Source organism: Symphalangus syndactylus, chromosome 1, assembly GCF_028878055.3.
Source record: "Symphalangus syndactylus isolate Jambi chromosome 1, NHGRI_mSymSyn1-v2.1_pri, whole genome shotgun sequence".
Taxonomy (NCBI): domain Eukaryota; kingdom Metazoa; phylum Chordata; class Mammalia; order Primates; family Hylobatidae; genus Symphalangus; species Symphalangus syndactylus.
In genome coordinates, this window is record NC_072423.2 from 95,174,235 (window position 1) to 95,192,889 (window position 18,655).

The following is an 18,655-nucleotide window of genomic DNA, read 5'->3' on the forward strand; positions in this document are numbered from 1 at the left end:
AGGCTGGTGGAACACTTGAGCTCAGGAGCTCGAGACCAGTCTGGCTAGCATGGTGAAACCCCGCCTCTACTAAAAATACAAAAAATTAGCAGGATGTGGTGGTGCGCACCTGTAGTCCCAGCTACTTGGGAGGCTGAGGCAGGAGAATCACTTGAACCTGGGAGGTGGAGGTTTCAGTGAGCTAAGATCACACCACTGCACTCCAGCCTGGGTGACAGAGTGAGACTCTGTCTCAAAAAACAAAACAAAACAACAACAAAAAAAACTAGAGATGATGTGAACAGACACCATACCAAGGAAGGTATATAGATGATAAGTTAACAAATAAAATATGCTCAATGTCATTGGTCATTAGAGAAATGCAAATTTAAAACACAATGACTTACCTGGCAGGGGAGATACCATGGTTTTCCCAGAGTGAGGCTCATCCATTTCACTCCAGGTGTGCTGACCCTTGCAATTTCCCTAAATGTGGGAAACTCAACGGCGTTGTTTGTGGTAGTGGGGGACTGCATTTGCGCTTTCTCCTGTGTCAACTTTCTTTTTTTTTCTTTTCTTTTCTTTTCTTTTTTTTTTTGGTTTTTTTTTTTTGAGATGGAGACTTGTCCTGTCGCCCAGGGTGGAATGCAGTGGTGCGATCTCGGCTCACTGCAACCTCCACCTCCCGGGTTCAAGCAATTCTCCTGCCTCAGTCTCCTGAGTAGCTGGGATTACAGGTGCGCACCACCACACCTGGCTAATTTTTTGTATCTTCAGTAGAGACGGGGTTTCACCACATTGGCCAGGCTGGTCTCGAACTCCTGACCTCGTGATCCACCTGCCTCAGCCTCCCAAAGTGCCAGGATTACAGGCGTGAGCCACCATGCCTGGCTTACTGTGTCAAATTTCTTTTTTTTAAAAAAAGAAAAAGAACGCAATGAAATACCACTTACTCACCTATTGGAATGACTAAAATTAAAAAGACTGACTATACTGAGTGTTGGCTATGAAGGAGAAACTAGAGCTCTTATACTCTGTTGATGAGAATATAAAGTGGTACATTTTGGAAAAACAATTTGGCAGTTTCTGAAAAAATTAAACACATACTATCACATGACTCAGCATTTCACTTCTAGGTATAGTTCCAAAGAAATGAAAGCATAGGTCCAAACAAGGACTTGTACAAAAATATTCATAGTAGTTTCATTTGTGATGGCACAAAACTGGAAACAACCCAATGTCCATAAATAGGTTAAGGGATAAAGAAATCGCAGGAATACTTTTCACAATTTAAAAGCAATGATGCCGGGCACAGTGGCTCATGCCTGTAATGCTAGCACTTTGGGAGGCCCAGGGGGGCAGATCACTTGAGCCCAGGAGTTCGAGACCAGCCTGGGCAATATGGCAAACCTCACCTCTACTAAAAATACCAAAATTAGCTGGGCATGGTGGTGGGTGCCGGTAATCTCAGCTACTTGGGAGGCTGAGGCATAAGAATTGCTTCAGCCCAGGAGGCAGAGGTTGCAGTGAGCTGAGATTGTGCCACTGCACTCCATCCTGGGTGATAGAGTGAAACTGTCTAAAAAATAAATAAATAAAAGTAATGAACTATTAATACATACACAGCGTGGGTGGATTGCGAAATAATAATGCTGAAAGAAGCAGATTCCCCCCTCAAAAAAAAAGTATGCATTGTATAATCCAATTCATATAAAATCCTAGAAAATGCAAAATAATCTATAGTGACAAAAGGCAGGTGAGTGGTTGCTTAGAGATAGGGCTGGGCAGGGGGTAGACGAAGGATTACAAACAGTCAAGAGGAGGCTGGGCATGGTGGTTCATGCCTGTGATTCCAGCAGTTTGGGAGGTAGAGGCAGGAGGCTTGCTTGAGGCCAGGAGTTTGAGACCACCCTAGGCAACATAGTGAGACCCGTCTCTACGAAAAGTAAAACAATTAGCTGGGTGTGGTGGTGCACGCCTGTGGTCTCAGCTATTTGGGAGGCTGTGGTTGGAGGATCACTTGAGCTTGGGAGTTTGAGGCTCAGTGAGCTTTAATTGCACCACTGCACTCCAGCCCAATAGAGGCAGCAAGACCCTGTCTCAAAAAAAAGAAAAGTCAAGAGGAAACTTTTGAAGGTAATGGATATGTTCATTATCTTCATTGTGGTTACAGCTTCATGGGTATACACATACATCAAAACTTATCAAATTGTACTATTTATTTATTTATTTATTGAGACAGAGTCTGACTCTGTTGCCCATGCTAGAGTACAGTGGCACCATCTCAGCTCACTGCAACCTCTGCCTCCCAGGTTCAGGTGATTCTCCTGCCTCAGCCTCCTGAGTAGCTGGGTTCACAGGTGCACATCACCATGCTCGGCTAATTTTTTTTTTTTTTTCGTAGAGATGGGGGTTTCGCCATGTTGGTCAGGCTGGTCTTGAACTCCTGACCTCAGGTGATCTGCCCGCCTCGGCCTCCCAAAGTGCTGGGATTACAGGCATGAGCCACCACACTTGGCCAAATTGTATACTTTAAATATGTGTAGCTTATTATTCACGTTGTGAACCCAGGAGGCGGAGGTTGCAGTGAGCTGAGTCCCTACCCTACTATCAGTAGGTAGGGACCGGGCATGAAGAAAACTGGTATCCCCTTGTAAGGTCATTATATACTTCAATTGGCATATAATTTGAAAGTGCAGGATACTTGGAGTTATATGATTCCTTTTAAAGTTGTCATTTGAATTCTTGAGGTTTCCAGACTTTCCCAATCAATGCCCTAGGTTTCACAGAAAGGACTTGGAAATAGTATGAATTTAACTTATTTGTTAATTATGCCTTTGATTTTCAGCTGCAGCAGCCCTGTGGTTAGAGGGGTAAGAAATTCTCATATGGCAGGCATGCGAAGTACTTGGTGCTCTGTGCCTTGAGCCAAGCATTTAACGACCTGAACTTTTCTTTCTTTTTTTTTTTTGAGATGGAGTCTCACTCTGTTGCCAGGCTGGAGTGCAGTGGCGTGATCTTGGCTCATTGCAACCTCCGCCTCCCGGTTTCAAGCGATCCTCCTGCCTCAGCCTCCCGAGTAGCTGGGACTACAGGTACACGCCACCACGCCCAGCTAATTTTTGTATTTTTAGTAGAAACGGGGTTTCGCCATGTTGGCCAGGCTGATCCTGATCTCTTGATCTTGTGATCCGCCCCCCTCAGACTTCCAAAGTGCTGAGATTACAGGTGTGAGCCACCGTGCCTGGCTAGAGCTTTTCATTTTCTTTAAGCTCTCCAGGGTAGTTAAAAGCATCAGCTGCTCCTCAAAATATATTTATTAATTGCAAAGAGAAAAGTAGTTATTTTGCAGTGGAGGAACTCAGAACAAACACTGCCTTAACCAAGCACTCAAGGTTAAAATCACCAGTTTAAAGGCCAGGCGTGGTGGTGGATGCCTGTGGTCCCTGCTATTTAGGAGGCTGAGGTGGGAGGATTGCCTGAGCCTGGGAGGTCGAAGCTGCAGTGAGCCTAGATTGTGCCACTGCACTCCAGCCTCGGCAACAGAGTAAGACCGTATCTCAAAAAAAAAAAAAAGTTTGTTAAGTCACTAAGTTTGTGTTAATTTGTTACAGCCAACCTTATGGTTTACAGTATGGCCCAGACTGAGAAAAGATTCTCCAGCCAAACCAGGCTACAGTCTAAGTAATCCTCTTCTTGGCTCTTATTACTCCCTGGAGCCAATGACACCAGATGGAGAAACTGTATGGAGCCTAGGGAAAGGCTATATAAAGAGAATTGGAGCACGTGCCCTGTGTGTTGTTGGTTTTATTTGGTTTTGGTGGGTTTTTTGTTTTCTTTTTTTTTTCTTTATTCTTCTTTTTTTTTTGAGAGGGAGTCTCACTCTGTTGCCCAGGCTGGAGTGCAGTGGCATGATCTCGGCTCACTGCAACCTCCGCCTCCTGGGTTCAAGCGATTCTCCTGCCTCAGCCTCCCGAGTAGCTGAGATTACAGGTGCCTGCCACCATGCCCAGCTAACTTTTGTATTTTAGTAGAGACGAGGTTTCACCATGTTGATCAGGCTGATTTCAAACTCCTGACCTCAAATGATCTTCCTGCCTTGGCCTCCCAAAGTGCTGGAATTACAGGTGTGAGCAACCGTGCCCGGCCTGTTTTTTTTTGTTTGTTTGTTGTTTTTGTTTTTGTTTTTTTGAGACAAGATTTCACTCTGTCACCCAGGCTGGAGTGCAGTGGCGCATCATAGTTCACTGTAGCCTCAACCTCCTGGGCTCCAGCAATCCTCCAGCCCAAACCTCCTGAGTGGCTGGGACTCCGTGTACACGCCGCCACACCTGGTTAATTTTTAAATTTTTTGTGGAGATGAGTTCTTACTATGTTGCTCAGGCTGGTCTTGAATGCCTGGGCTCAAGCGATCCTCCCACCTTGTCCTTCCAAAGTGCTAGGATTCTAGGTGTGAATCACTGTGACTGGCCTCCCTGTCTTTTTTTTTTTTTTTTTTTTTAGTTAAACTTTTTTTTTTTTGAGACAGAGTCTCACTCTGTTGTCCAGATTGGAGTTCAGTGGCGCAGTCTCAGCTTGCTGCAAACTCCGTCTCCTGGGTTCAAGCGATTCTCCTGCCTCAGCCTCCCAAGTAGCTGGGATTACAGGCGCCCACCACCACACACGGCTAATTTTTGTATTTTAGTTCAGATGGAGTTTCACAATGTTAATCAGGCTGGTCTTGAACTCCTGACCTCAAGTGATCCACCTGCCCCAGCCTCACAAACTGCTGGGATTACAGGCGTGAGCCACCATGCCTGGCCGTTAAACTTTTTATTTCGGGATAATTGTGGACGTACATGCAGTTCAAAAAAATAATACAGAGAGATCCTTTACCTGGTTTTCCCCATTGATAATATCTTGCAAAACTATAGTACAATATTGGCCGGGCGCGGTAGCTCACACCTGTAATCCAGAGCTCTGAGAGGCCGAGGCCAGGCGCAGTGGCTCATGCCTGTAATCCCAGGGCTTTTAGAGGCCGAGGCGGGTGGATCATGAGGTCGGGAGATCGAGACCAGCCTGGCCAACATGGTGAAACCCCGTCTCTACTAAAAATACAAAATTTAGCCGGGCATGTTGTGCGCCTGTAGTCCCAGCCACTCAGGAGGCTGAGGCAGGAGAATTGCTTGAACCCAGGGTGCGGAGGCTGCAGTGAGACGAGATCGTGCCACTGCACTCTGAGCCTGGGCGACAGAGCAAGACGCTGTCTCAAAAACAAAACAAAACAAAAAACTATAGTACAATATCACTACCAGGATATTGACATTGACACAGTCAAGATACAGAACACTGCTATCACTTCAAGATCCCCCATGCTGCCCATTATGGTCATACTCACTTTCTTTCCCCATTCTCCTCTCCTTCCCCACATCCTCAACCCCTGGCAATCACTAATCAGTCTTCCATTTCTATAACTTTGTCATTTCAAGAATATTATATAAAAGGAATCATAGGCTAGGTGTGGTGGCTCATGCCTGTAATCCCAGCATTTTGGGAGGCCAAGGTGGGTGGATAAGTTTTGTATTTTTATTTATTTATTTTTATTTTAGTTTAATTTTTGAGAAGGAGTTTCACTCTTGTTGCCCAGGCTGGAGTGCAATGGTACGATCTTGACTCACCACAACATCCACCTACCGGGTTCAAGCGATTCTCTTGCCTCAGCCTTCTGAGTAGCTGGGATTACAGGCGCACACCACCATGCCCGGCTAATTTTGTATTTTTAGTAGAGACAGGGTTTCTCCATGTTGGTCAGGCTGGTCTTGAACTCCAGACCTCAGGTGATCCACCTGCTTCGGCCTCCCAAAGTGCTGGGATTACATGTGTGAGCCACCGCGCCCAGCCTAAGTTTTGTATTTTTAGTAGAAACGAGGTTTCACCATGTTAGCCAGGCTGGTCTCGAACTCCTGACCTCAGGTGATCCACCCACTTCGGCCTCCCAAAGTGCTGGGATTACAGGTGTGAGCCACCATGCCCAGCCAAGTTCATTCATTTTTATTGCTAGCAGTCTTCCATGGTATTGATTAACAGGCTACATAACCATTTGCCTATTGGACAACATTTGGGTTGTTTCCAGTTTTGAGCTATTCCAAATAAATCTGCTGCAAACATTCCTGTACAGGTTTTCATGTGGACATGAGTTTTCATAATGCCCAGGAGTGCAGTTGCTGGGTTGTCTGGTAGATGCATGTTTAACTTTTCAAGAATTGGCAGGCCAGACACGGTGGCTCACGCCTGTAATCCCAGCACTTAGGGAGGCTGAGGCAGGTGGATCACAAGGTCAGGAGTTCGAGACTAGCCTGGCCAATATGGTGAAACCCAGTCTCTATTAAAAATACAAAAATTAGCCAGATGTGGTGGTGGGCACCTGTAATCCCAGCTACTCAGGAGGCTGTGGCAGAAGAGTCGCTTGTACTCGGAAGGCGGAGTTTGCAGCGAGCCGAGATTGCGCCACTGCACTCCAGCCTGGGAGACAGAGTGAAACTCCATCTCAAAAATAAATAAATAAATAAATTAATTAATTAATAATAAAAAAGAATTGGCCAAACTCTTTTCCAGAGTGGCTGCACCATTTTACATTCCCACTAGCAATGTGTGAGTGACCCAGTTTCTCTGTAACCTTGCTAGCATTTGGTGTTGTCTGTGATCCATTCAGAGTTAATTCCTGCATTAGATTGTGAAACTTAGATTGTGATTGGATTTCTTTGCCTATGTATGTACAATTGCTGCAATGCTACTTGCTGAAAAGGCTGTGTTTTCTCCACTGAGGAGCCTTTGTCCAAAATCATTGGGCATATTTGTGTAGGTGTATTTCTGGGTTCTCTTTTCATTTGATTGATCTAGGTGTCCATCCCTCTGCTGACACCACACACAGTCTTGATGACTGTAGCTATATAATAAGTCTTTAATTCTTAGAGTAATTCCACTAACTTTATTCTTTTCTTCAAAATTATTTTAGCTATTCTAGTTATTTTGCCTTTTCTTTTTTTTTATTAATTTTTTTGCACACAAAAACAATAAACATTTTCTAAAAATACATACAAACAAAAAGATGCGTATCAAACACATTAGGAAGGTTGCACATGGGAAGTCGGGGAATAGAAATGGGGGGTGGGAGTTAAAATAAATGAGAGAGGGACTTTATATGGATCAGTGATAATAACTCAATCCTCTATTTGACAAAGAAGAGGGAGAAGGAAGAGGAAGAAAAAGAAAGTGGGATAAAGGATCAGAAAGGGAGGAAAATAGAAAAAATTAGAGTATGACTCCAGAGTAGACCTGTTTTGTTGTCACTGAGTTGGTTGGTTGGTTTGTCTGTTGTATTTTTCATGTTTCGCCAAGTTGGCCAGACTGGTCTCGAACTCCTAGCCCGAAGTGATCAACCCGCCTCGCCCCCCAGAGTGCCGGGACCACAGGCGTGAGCCACCACGTCCAGCCCCCACATTGCTTCTGGCCTCCGTGGTAGACCTCCCAGACGGGGCGGCCAGGCAGAGACGCTCCTCACTTCTTCCCAGACGATAGGTGGCTGGGCAGAGGCGCTCCTCACTTCCCAGATGGGGCGGCCGGGCAGAGGCGCTCCTCACCTCCCAGACGATGGGTGGCCGGGCAGAGGCGCTCCTCACTTCTTCCCGGACGGGGTGGCCGGGCAGAGGCGCTCCTCACTTCTTCCCGGACGGGGCGGCCGGGCAGAGGCGCTCCTCACCTCCCAGACGATAGGTGGCCGGGCAGAGGCGCTCCTCACTTCCCAGACGATGGGTGGCCGGGCAGAGGCGCTCCTCACTTCCCAGACGATGGGTGGCCGGGCAGAGGCGCTCCTCACTTCCCAGACGATGAGTGGCCGGGCAGAGGCGCTCCTCACTTCCCAGACGATGGGTGGCCGGGCAGAGGCGCTCCTCACTTCCCAGACGATGGGTGGCCGGGCAGAGGCGCTCCTCACTTCCCAGATGGGGCGGCCAGGCAGAGGCGCTCCTCACTTCCCAGACGATGAGTGGCCGGGCAGAGGCGCTCCTCACTTCCCAGACGATGGGTGGCCGGGCAGAGGCGCTCCTCACTTCCCAGACGGGGCGGCCGGGCAGAGGCGCTCCTCACTTCCCAGACGATGGGTGGCCGGGCAGAGGCGCTCCTCACTTCCCAGACGATGGGTGGCCGGGCAGAGGCGCTCCTCACTTCCCAGACGGGGTGGCCGGGCAGAGGCGCTCCTCACTTCCCAGACGATGGGTGGCCGGGCAGAGGCGCTCCTCACTTCCCAGACGGGGTGGCCAGGCAGAGGCGCTCCTCACTTCCCAGACGATGGGTGGCCGGGCAGAGGCGCTCCTCACTTCCTCCCAGACGATGGGTGGCCGGGCAGAGGCGCTCCTCACTTCTTCCCGGACGGGGCGGCCGGGGAGAGGCGCTCCTCACTTCCTCCCCGGACGGGGCGGCCGGGCGGAGGCGCTCCTCACTTCCTCCCGGACGGGGCGGCCGGGCGGAGGCGCTCCTCACTTCCTCCCGGACGGGGCGGCCGGGCAGAGGCGCTCCTCACCTCCCAGACGATAGGTGGCCGGGCAGAGGCGCTCCTCACTTCCCAGACGATGGGTGGCCGGGCAGAGGCGCTCCTCACTTCTTCCCGGACAGGGTGGCCGGGCAGAGGCGCTCCTCACTTCCTCCCGGACGGGGCGGCCGGGCAGAGGCGCTCTTCACCTCCCAGACGATAGGTGACCGGGCAGAGGCGCTCCTCACTTCCCAGACGATGGGTGGCCGGGCAGAGGCGCTCCTCACTTCCCAGACGATGGGTGGCCGGGCAGAGGCGCTCCTCACTTCCCAGACGGGGCGGCCGAGCAGAAGCGCTCCTCACTTCCCAGACGGGGTGGCCGGGCAGAGGCGCTCCTCACTTCCCAGACGATGGGTGGCCGGGCAGAGATGCTCCCCACCTCCCAGACGGGGCGGCGGCCGGGCAGGGGCTGCAATCCCAGCACCCTGGTAGGCCAAGGCAGGCGGCTGGGAGGCGGAGGCTGCCGCGAGGCCAGACCACGCCACCGCACTCTAGCCCGGGTAACACCGAGCACCGGGTGAGCGAGACTCCGTCTGCAGTCCCAGCACCTCGGGAGGCTGAGGCGGGCAGAGCACTCGGCATCAGGAGCTGGCGACCAGCGTGGCCAAGATGGCGAACGCGTGCCTGCAGCGAAAGGAGAAAAAGCAGGCAGCGGTGGCGCCGGCAGTCCTAGGCCGTCCGGGTAGCAGGGAGCCGAATAGATTGCAGCCTGGGCCACAGAAGAAAGAAAGAAAGAGAAAGAAAGAAAGGAAGGAAGGAAGGAAGGAAGCTATTTTGCCTTTTCATATACATTTCAGAATAATCTTGTCTATACCTATAAAAAAAAAATTCTGCAGGGTTTTGATAGGAACTTAATTAAATCTATATATCAACTTGGAGAGAATTGACATCTTTTTTATGCTATCTTCCAATCCATGAATACACTATGGCTCTCCATTTATTTTGATTTTCTTTGATTTCTTTCATGAGCATTTTGTAATTTTCAGCCTACAATTCCTTTACATATTTTCTTAGATTTACACCTAAGTATTTCCTTTCTATTTTAAGCAATTATAAATGACATTATATGACCAGGAACGGTGGCTAAAGCCTGTAATCCCAGCACTTTGGGAGTCCGAGGTAGGCAGATCACTTGAGGCCAGGAGTTCAAGACCAGCCTGGCCAACATAGTGAAACCTCATCTCTACTAAAAATGCAAAGAAATCTTAGCTGGGTGTGGTGGTGCATCCATCTCTGTAATCCCAGCTACTTGGGAGGCTGAAGCACGAGAATCACTTGAATCCGAGAAGCAGAGTTTGCAGTGAGCCAAAATTGCGCCACTGCACTCCAGGCTAGGTGGCAGAACGAGACTCTATCTCAAAAACCAAATAAATAAATGAATAAATAAAGCAAATAACATTATATTTTTAATGTCTGTGTCCATGTGATTATTGCTAGTACATAGAAATACAATTGATTTTTGTATGTCGAACTTATATCCTACAGTCTTTTTTTTTTTTTTTTTTGAGACGGAGTGTCGGTCTGTCGCCCAGGCTGGAGTGCAGTGGCGCGATCTCGGCTCACTGCAAGCTCCGCCTCCCGGGTTCACGCCATTCTCCTGCCTCAGCCTCCCGAGTAGCTGGGACTACAGGCCCCAGTCACCATGCCTGGCTAATTTTTTTTCATTTTTAGTAGAGACGGGGGTTTTCACCATGTTGCCCAGGCTGGTCTCAAACTCCCAGGCTCAAGTGATCCTCCCACCTTGGCTTCCCAAAGTTCTGGGATTACAGTTATGAGCCACCGCACCTGGTCTGAAATGCAATTTCTGTATCAATTGATGTGATCATGTGATTTTTTTTCTTTAGCCTGTGTTATGGGCTTATGTGTCCCTCTTCTCCTCTGCCCCAAAATTCATGTATTGAAGTCCTAACCCCCTGTACCTCAGAATATAACCATATTTGGAGATACAATCTTTAAAGAAGTAAAATTAAAATGAGATGATTAGAGTGGTCCCTAATCCATTATGACCAATGTCCTTATAAGGAGAAGAAATTTGGCCACAGACACACACAGAGGGAAGATGATGTGAAGATAGAGAGAAGAAGGTCCTCAGAAGGAACCAATCCTGCCGACACCTTGATCTTGGACTTCCAGCCTCTAGAACTGTGAGATATAAATTTCTCACAGTGCTTTCCCCAAGTCTATGGTACTTTGTGGCACCATACCCCCTTCAGAACACGAGCTGAGATACTCATAAAGAACTGAGTTTTGCCTGATCCACCAAGCCATGGCTGGGCTTGCAAAGTCATTCCCCATCCTTAAGTGAAAGTTGTGCATATGACCTCAAGCTCAAGCATAGCCTGGAAGCTGAAGTGGGTCTAACAAGCAGGGGGCTCCCACTTCCAGTGTCCCCAGACTGTCCCTGCCTGGCCGCGTCTCTCTCAACTTACACCCATGGCCTGATGGGGAGTTCTGAGCCCAGCACACAGAGGGTTCTGTGTGACACGGCACCAGCTGGTAGTGGACTGCTACAGCATCACAGCACACGCATGGGTGTCACTGAAAGACAATGTAAAGTGATATCTCCAAGCAGATAGAGTTTTGAGGGGCACATCTGTCCACTTTGTTTTGAAGGAGAGTAGTTCTGAACATGGCTCTACACAAGGGCTGTGGATAACAGTTTAGCTGTTGTGAAAAATATTATTACCTTAGGAGTTAAAAGCTTGGATTTGAGCTGACTGCCTGGGTTCAAGTCCTGGCTTTGCTACTTACTGTCCATGCAACTTTAAGCAAGTGATTAAACTTTCTGTTCCCTATTACCTCTTCTTACCATTTTAAAGAAGGTAATAATACTATCTACCTCATAGAGCTGCTGTGGTGAGGACTGAATTAATATAGGTAAAGTACTTAGCACCTGGAACACAGTAAGCACTGTGTAAGTTTATCTGCAATGGATGATGATGGTGATGATGACGCCCAATAGTCAGGGATTTGGAAGGAACAGAACTAGGATTCATAACAAAAAATTCTGGCAGATTCACGAATGGTTCAAATCCTATAGGGTTGAAAATTTCCCCCACCAGGGAAAGAACGCTGATCAGCATGGTACAGGCTAAAGGCAAAGAGAAGGTGGAGGGGGTTATGAAGAAAGGTAGTTGTAAATATCAACTACAGCCTTAGGCCTGTTGCAGAAATAAAGATTCCAACAGGCATCAAATGCTTTGTCCTTGTCCTATTATGTGACCATTTTCACTTTTCTTCCCCTCTCCCTTTCCTCTTCTGTTTTATATATGGTGATCCTTCTCAGCCAGGGGTGATTTTGACCCATGGGGGACTGATATGGTTTGGCTCTGTGTTCCTACCGAAATCTCACCTAGAATTGTAATCCCCATGTTTACAGGGAGGGAGGTGATTGGATCATGGGGATGGCTTCCCCCATGCTCTTCTCGTGATAGGGAATTCTCACAAGATCTGATGGTTTTAATAGTGTTGGTTTTCTCCTGCGCTCTCACTTCTCCCTCCTGCCGTCTTGTGAAGAAGGTGCCTGCTTCACCTTCCACCAGGATTGTAAGTTTCCTGAGGCGTCCTCAGACATGCAGAACTGTGAGTCAATTAAACCTCTTTCCTTTTATAAAGTACCCAGTCTCAGGAAGTTCCTTATAGCAGTGTGAAAACGGACTAATACAGGGACCCTTGCCAATGTCTAGAGACATTTTCAATTGCCATGACTTGGGAAAGGGGAGTGCTACTGGCATCTATCAGGTAGAGTAAGGGAGGCTGCTAAATATCCTACAATGCACAGAAAAGTCCCCCACAACCGAGATTATTTGGCCCAAAATGTCAGTGTTCTCAAGGTGGAGAACTGATAGAGAGTACAGATGGTTGTTCATATTTTAAGTCCACAAGTTACAGGATATGAAGATGGAATTGGGATTGAACCAAAGAAAGTTGAATAATACCCGGAAATGGGTGTGATGACTGAGCTTCTAATGTTCTCTTTTAAGGAGTGTGATATGGCTTGGATCTGTTTCCCCACCGAATCTCATGTCAGAGGTGGGGCCTGGTGGAGGTGACTGGATCAGGTGGGTGGAGTTCTTATGAATGGGTTAGCGCCGTCCCCTCCATGTTGTTCTCTTGTGATAGTAAGTGAGTGAGAGCTGGTTGTTTAAAAGTGTGTAGCACCTCTCCCTGCTCTCTCTTCCTCCTGCTCCGGTCCTGTGAAGATGCCTGATCCCACTTTGCCTTCCACCATAATTGTAAGTTCCCTGAGGCCTTCCCAGAAGCAGATGCTGCCATACTTCCTGTACAGCCTTCAGAACCATGAGCCAATTAAACCTATTTTCTTATCATTTACCCAGTCTCAGTTATTCCTTCATAGCAGTACAAGAACAGACTAATATAGAGTGACTTAGTGCTTTTATCTCTGTATGAGAGAGAGAGAGTTTTTGTGCTGGGGCCAGGTGGTGGTTGATGTCATTGTTTGGATGTTTAAGAATGAGGATACAAATGAATGTTGAGTGTCTGAAAGGGTAGGATTCGGCAGGCATGGTAAATTGGTTCACTCATCATCTCTCCCAATCTCTTTCCGGTGTGCTCTCCTGTTCTTCAGAGTCTACAAAGAGAAACACTCTGTTTCCCAGACTTGCTTACAGCAAGGGATCTGGGTGTGACTTAGATCCTGCCAGCCAGAGGCACTCCTGTGAGATGGGCAGCAGTGCGGGAGGCATCTATCCTGCTGTGCAATGCTCAGGCACAACCAGTTTTGGAGCCAACAATCCTGACATTGACTTTCTATCCCTCAGATGCCAGCCATGGCAGTGCATTCCTGGAATCAATGCTAGCAATAGCAGCTTCCCAATCCTTGGCCAAAGTGATGTCACTCAGAGCCAGCGGTTAGAACAGAGGATTCTCCAGCCTCAGATTGTGGCGGAGTTTGCAGTACCCCGGGGTGGGCTGATTCTGCAGGGTTGTTTTTTATGTCATTTCTGAAAGTGTAATTAATATCCCATTTCTCCAGCTCTTCCAATTATTTTATAAACACTAAAACCCTATATAGAATCCCTTAATGCTTAAAATGGTAAGAGTGGTTTCCGCAATAGAACCCTGATCGATACAGCAATAAGTAGTATCCACAATGATTTATCAATAAGGAAAAGAAAAAAAAGAGAGAAAATTAAGTAAAAGACATGAATATTCCAGAGGGAAAAAATAAGAATGTTCTATAAACTTGAAAAGATGTTCAACCCCATCAGTATTAAGGGCAACCACAACAAGATACATTTTCACATCCACCAGATCAACAGTTTTGATGATACCCCTAAGTAGTCCTGAAGCAGCGCCTCCCAACCTCTCTCACCTAACAGTGCACAGAGAAAGCCATAGAATGTTATCAGCACAGGCTGGGCGCTGTGGCTCACACCTGTAATCCTGGCACTTTGGGAGGCCGAGGTGGGGGCGTCACTTGAGGTCAGGAGTTTGAGACCAGCCTGGCCAACATGGTGAAACCTCATCTCTACTAAAAATACAAAAATTAGCCAGGTGTGGTGGCAGGCACCTGTAATCCAGCTATTTGGGAGGCTGAGACAGGAGAATTGCTTGAATTCAGGAGGTGGAGGTTGTAGTGACCTGAGATCGCACAACTGCACTCCAGCCTGGGTGACAGAGTGAGACATCATCTAAAAAAAAAAAAAAAAGAAAATACAAGCCAGTAAGAACAAGCTGTCAACAGCCTCCAAAGACTTACATAGGATCAGTATTTCTGCAAGAAAATCAAGAAAGCAATAGACCCGAGAAGACTCACTGGAAAACAAAGCCAGCCCATTAAGAACAGTAAGCAAAGAGGAGGCATTTTTCTCACTTAATAGTAGATACATACAAGGGTTCCACCACAGCAGGAAGATTACATCATAAGACAACAACATTCAAACCTGAAACACAGTATATATAAAATTAGAGATATTGCTGGGCACAGTGGCTCATGCCTGTAATTGCAGCACTTTGGGAGGCCCAGGCGGGCGGATAACCTGAGATTGGGAGTTTGAGACCAGCCTGGCCAACGTGGTGAAACCCCATCCCTACTAAAAAATACAAAAATTAGCTGCACCTGTAATCCCAGCTACTTGGGATGCTGAGGCAGGAGAGTTGCTTTAATCCAGGAGGTGGAGGTTGCAGTGAGCCGAGATCGTGTCGTTGCACTCCAGCCTGGGCAACAAGAGCAAAACTCCATCTCAAAATAAAGTAAAATAAAATTAGAGATATTGATAATTGGGGAGGAGGGGGAGAGACTGGAGCATCTAGCTCCTATGAACACCCAAAACGCTGGAAGATGGGGAGATCCCCTGACCCTCTCCTGACTGTGGGCTGCTTGGTTTGTTAATGGTGGAGTAGCTTAGGATGGGCTCCTTCGTTCCTCCTAAGGAGCAGGGGCTCACAGAGGTGTGTTGGACTCACTTTCACCCTGCTACCTCATCCTAAAAACCTCTGGATCAGAGGCCCAGAGACCTGAGTTCCACCTGTGGCTGTCTGAAACCTCCGGAAAACCATTTCACTTCTCCCAGTCTCAGTCTCCTTATCTGTGTGTGGGAATGATTTTAATGCTCACTGTCCCGCTTATCTCAAGAGACTGTGAAGCTGATCAAAACAGACAAGGGGTGTGGAAGTGAAAGGGCCCAAGAGCACTTTTCACAGTCATGAGTGCAGGAGGCAGTTCTGCCCTGTGCTGCTATGGGATCTTAGGCAAAGCCGCAACTTCTTTCGGCTTCAGTTTTTCTCACTTTAAAATGATAATAGGCCAGGAACGGTGGTTCACGTCTGTAATCCCAGCACTTTGGGAGGCTGAGGCAGGCAGATTGCTTGAGTCTAGGAGTTCGAGACCAGCCTGGGCAACATGGCAAAACCCCCATCTCTACTAAAAATACAAAAATTATCTGGGTGTGGTGGTGCGCGCTTGTAATCCCAGCTACTCAGGAGGCTGAAGTGAGAGGGTTGCTTGAACCCGGGAGACGGAGCCTGGAGTGAGCTGAGATCGCACCACTGCACTCCAGTCTGGATGACAGAGTGAGACCCTGTCTCAAAAAATAAGTAAAATAAAATGATAATAATATTCTGCATTACAGAGTTGCTGTGAGAATGGAGTAATACGAGGAAAGCACGTAGCAAGTGCCTAATACGTGGAGCGCGCTCCCTGAACGTTAATCACAAGTGTGATTGATCACAAGGTAATCATAAGTGTGATAAGAATGAGTCCCGCGTTAATCAGGGTTCTGGTGTGAAAATTGCTGAGTTCTTTTATGCTCTTCCCCTCTTGCAGACGCCAGAGGGCGACATAGACGGCGGGACTCCAGCCACCAAGCACGCCCGCCGCAGCCCTATAATCGGCCACGCGGTGGCGCTAAGCCACTCAATACCTGGTTTTCCGCAGGCTTTGGGGAGCAGAGGGCTGACCGGGGGAGAGCGGAGACCGGGTAAGGGGGGGCCTTGGGAGCCAGGGAGCCCTGAACCAGAGGGTCGAGGACCCCTGGACGGAGTATTCCCGGGCTCCCGGGACACAAGATCAGCTGGGAATGAATGGGTCCTGGGCTTTTGGGAATCTGAGTGGGGCATCCCTTCCTCGGGGCGTCGGGCTGCACCCCCTTCCCCTGGGCAGCCGCGGGGCCGTGACGCCTGGCGGAGGGGGCGCGCATCTCGGCGCGCGCCTGTCCTCGCAGAGGCTCATTCATCGCGGCCGAGGCACGCCGTTGCCATGGGGACGTGATGCAGGCGCGGGGAGCAGGAGGGAGAGGGAGGCCCCGGGTGACGTCCGCGCTCTTCTCGCAGCTCGTCTCCCTCGGCCTCCCGATTCTTGCCTAATTTGGAAGAGAGCCGCAGCCCTTCTGCTGATGCGCGCGCGCTGGCGCCTTTTTAAGGCAACTGGCGGAGTGGCGGCTCCACCAGAGCCTGGGAGCTGCCCCCGCCCCCGAGCAGCGAGCCTCGCGCCGGGCCGGGGAGTCCCCGGCGCCACACGCCCCCACCACCCCCATCTTAGCGCCCCCCACCCTCTATGGAGACATTTCAACCAGGGAGAAGGGAGGTCCTGCCCTTGCCCCTCGCCCCCACCCCGCTCCTGCAACAGGGGAGACTTCTGTCCAAACCTTGGAAGGAAACGAGATGCCAGGCCTAGCGCCTTCGGGGATCCTCTCTGGACAAGGCCACAGGGTGAAAACACCAGGTGAGGACTTCACTACCCTTGGGGCCAATATGGGACCCTGGAGACCTTTGCCTCCCTCCAGGCCCCCTACCCCTTAATCTTTTTCTCCCTGAGCTCAGCCTGGAGCAGAGTTAGGATCCCGGGAAAGCCCCTTACCAGTTGCTTCAACCCCCTCCTTAAACTGGAAAGGAAACTGAGGCCCAGAGAAAAGTAGTGATTGACTAGGGCCACATGGCACGTTCCTGGAGGAAGAGCATGGGCCAGAGCCCACGGCTGCTGACCTCCTGGCCAGAGGTCAAGCCATTCCTTATGGTTGAGATAGCCAGCCCCATGTGCCAGTCTCCAGCCCCTGCCCTGCACCAAGCAGAGGGGCTGGACACCTCTGTCATGGCACCAGCTGCCTCTCCTTCCCCAGCACAGTCTGGACCTGGGCGGACTTTTTGGAAAAGCTTCTGGATGCCACGGACTCCACGACCGACCAACTAGGTTGCTGCTGCTTGCAAACATCGCCTCCATTGAAGGATTCCTGCAGCCACCAGCTCTGGAACTTTCTGGAACCAAACCTTTCCCCAGACTGCCTACAAGGACCAATTGGCTTCTGGATGTAGGTGTGGCCTGCAAGGGGTCCGGCAGGGCTCCCCAGAGTCAAGTGGACCCAGCCCTTTGGACCCCCTGCCCGATCCTGTTGACCTCTGCCCTCTCCCTGCAGCACTTCCTGGAGGTGTTTGACCGGGACCTGGGAGGGCAGCTGAGAAGTGCCTGACCATTCTCAAGGAGCTGCGTGGATTCCAGACATCTCTGGGCCGGTCTCTGGACCGGGATGGGGGACCCAGAGGTGGAGCCGAACACACAGGCAGCACCTGAGGGCTCTGAGGGTGGCGAGGAGAGAAGCTCCTGCTCTGGTACAGCTAGCCCTGGGACCTTGAATGGTGCTTCAACTGAGTGTCCACTCCCAGCGCCAAGCCCTCAGTGCAGAGGGGGAGACTCAGGCAGCCCTCAGAGAGACACAATTCGCCAAGGTCACACAGCAAGTCAGGGTGCCACTAAGACTAGGACCTACAGCTCTGCCTCCTGGCGCAGGCTCCTCAGCACCTGGGCCCTAGAGGCCAGCCTGTGGGAGGCCCACGTGGCCACTGCACCATGAACAAAGGACCTGGTCCGGGTCCACCTCCACCAAGTGCTGGCCGTGTGTCACTTGGGTCACTCCACTCTCTGCATTAGGTCTCAGTCATCCAAGACCATCTTTCAAGGGCCATCACTCCAATTATGAGTGTGGGATTTTCTGAAATTGAGCATTTTGGCCGGGCTGTGGGGACCCTCTGTGGCTGCCTGTAAGACACTGCCAAGGGGACTTTCTTCCTCTCACCAGACTGAAGCTAAGAAGTGCTGAAGACAGCAGTTGCTTTAGCCACAGGCTGTGTAGACCACCTGAGGATGATCTGGGGGTCTGTTTTGTGCACCTTGGAACCCATCGGATCCCTCCAATGGTGAGTCCCCTGGTGTACCCAGCACCAAGCTGTGAGAACGACCCCCAGTGGGTTGGGTGGAAGAAGCAAAACTACAGGCTGAGTCCCAGTACTTACTCCCCTGTGTCCACACAGGCCAGGTCTCCAGGGTCCCTGCTCATCCAGGGCTGAGAACGTGGTCCCCTGGGAGCCTTTAGGCCCACTCGGACCCTAGCATTAGGCAATGCGCTCATCCCTACCTGAAACTGGGGCTTGGGGTTGCAGCATTCAACTTCCAAATCCCAAGAGGCACTGGGACAGGTGGCCCAGCAGGCTCAGAGATGCTCAAGTGCTAGAGGTTGGGAGGGCCCTTTGAGGCTAAGGGGTCTGACCCACTGCCATTTTGCAAATACAAAAACTGAGGCCCAGGGAGGGAGAGAGGTTTGCAGAACACCCCCAGCAGGCTAGTGGCAGAGCTGGGAACAGAATCTGCATCTTCCG

General features: G+C 49.8%; 1 pseudogene; it reads left to right on the forward strand.

Annotated features, from left to right (window-relative positions):
* The first annotated feature begins 378 nt into the window (after positions 1-378).
* On the forward strand, positions 379-530 carry LOC129461774 (uncharacterized; annotated as a pseudogene).
* Positions 531-18,655: the final 18,125 nt, after the last annotated feature.